Here is a 2,413-nt window from a genome sequence, read left to right on the forward strand (position 1 = left end):
GAATTGTGTGAGATAGATACAAGCAAACTCACCAACCATGGGAGCCATAGTTTTCTTCCCATGACGTTGGAGTTCCTTTTCTCCGTGTCTAAAGTTGAAAATGATGTCAAGTGGATGCTTATAAAACCTAATAATTGTCACACCTATGAAACTTGGCAACGAGCCATTGGCTAATAATAAATAATTTTATTATAAAACCAAGCGGTATATTAGTTTAAAGTGGATATGATGTCTTTGAGGAGGGCGAGATTCTAAAATATACTATATTTACCAACTAAATTAATTGATATCTTACTATTAAGATTCAAACCCAAGTTTATTAGGTTTAAAACTAATCGTTTAATCACTATACCATGGACGCGCTGTTACAAATCCACATTTGCCTACCTACATCTAACTTGATCTAGATGGTGATTTAGATTTTTATCCCAATTTGGATGTGAATATTCAAACTCTAGTTTTAATGGTTGTTTGAATTTTTGTTTTTGATCTCAATGTTGATTTTAAACTTTCATTTAGATGGTAATTCAAACTTTCCAAAACGATCTTTGTACTTTCGATAATATTTTTTTATTATAAATATATTCGAGATATCTTAATCATATTTTATCTAGTAAATTTTTTGTGATATGATACATTTTGGTATAATTCACGTAAAGTCAAGTAAGCAGACGTGACGATACCGACATGAAACTTCAAGTCCGATGTGGTGCGTAGTATACACGTGGCGGGCAGCCGCACGTTGCCTCCTTCGTACTAATGGTATCATCATAGCACAGTCGTCCTGGAAAGCTCGGAGCGACGTCATGTAGCGTCGATCCGTGCAGGTCGATCAGCGCTCGCATAGAAACTTAAACCGATCGCCTGAGAAGTCAGTCACAGTTAATTGACTCTGGATGGCAAATTTATCCTCGCAGGTATAAAAGCTAACCCTCTTTGATCATGAAAGGGGACTCAACTCTCCCTAACTCCACAACACTAACTTAAACTTCAGAAACGTGGAGTCGAAAAATCTCCCTCTCGACCTCAACCTTTATGTAGGAACTGACAACGAAGCAGCAGCAACCCATCGAGGGAGAACCGCGCTCAGGAGACGATGCTTGGACCTAACCCGACCTGACGTCGACGTGACCCGAGCATCCGCATTGACAACCTTGCATATCCAAGATTGGACTGAGTCATGCTGTCGACGTGACAGTCATGCTGACACCTTGGTCATGACATAAAGGTTCATCAACATGTTGGCATTTATTTTATTATTTTTTATTGAATAAACTTCACGTCTCAATCAATAAGCCAGAGTAAATATTCTCCGCCTTCCCCAACTCCAATAAGTCAATACTAAGTATGTTTGAGCCAATGTTCGCCCGTAGCAACAAAAACACCATGGCTATCAATAACAGGATGTTTGATGATCTGCAACATGGCGTGCAGATCAACAGTAAGTGATAGGCTGTCGAGTAATGGGCAATGGAGTTGCCGTTCCATTCTAAGCTCATGATAGATGAAGAAAAGAAACTCGATATCCATGGTGGCAGTGTCAGGATAAGAAGACGATCGAGGACTAGGACTGGAGTCGTTTCTCACGTAGCTACAAACAAAGATCCATAAATCATATGATACAGCGAACAGCGGGCATCACTGCGAACTCCTTGTAGAGTCCGTACTGCGATGATAGCAACGAATCGAGGAGTCTGCATGCCGCAAAGACCTCCAGCACAAACAAGGAACAGTGGGGATGTTCCCCGAGTGGGTGATGAACGGGGCATGCGACAGGAGAAGGAGGAGGAGGTGGAGGAGGACAAAAGCCACTGCGCTGTGAGCCAACAACAGCATGTGGGCGAGGATGGCTTTCTCTCAGTCTGGTCTTCAAGGTCAGAGATGATGCCAGCTCGAGCAAATTAATTTCCTTTTCTTCTGCAGATCTAAATGATAAAAACTAGATTCAATTTCAGGAATAAATGATTAATGGTTGATATCTCCAATCATCATCTTCTTCCTTTCGGAAACATGCGTGTATGAGGTGAAGCTCTTAGGAAAAGTCTTTGCTATCTGTAGCTCTTCCTTACTTTGACCCATGACATCCGTCCAAGTTGTTTAGAATAATTGAAGCTTTTTTGGTAATCAAGCCAACAAAAGAGAGTGTTTGTTATCTCTTTAGCTAGAGCAACATGCAAGAAGAAGTGAGCAAATGTTTCACTAGATATTAAAGGATAATTAAGCTTATTAGTTTTGATTTAAGCATCAAGTAAATGGATAAGCTATCCCAACAGAAGTCTTATAAATATATTTTCTCAGTTCTATGGAAAAACAAATCAACCAGCATGAAATATTGGCTGGTGATACTGTCATCAGTTTCCTTAGTCTGCTATATAGCAACAAATTTAATGCTGAATAGCAAGCTAGTGTGTTA

Source organism: Musa acuminata, chromosome BXJ1-9 (assembly GCF_036884655.1).
Source record: "Musa acuminata AAA Group cultivar baxijiao chromosome BXJ1-9, Cavendish_Baxijiao_AAA, whole genome shotgun sequence".
Lineage (NCBI taxonomy): Eukaryota > Viridiplantae > Streptophyta > Magnoliopsida > Zingiberales > Musaceae > Musa > Musa acuminata.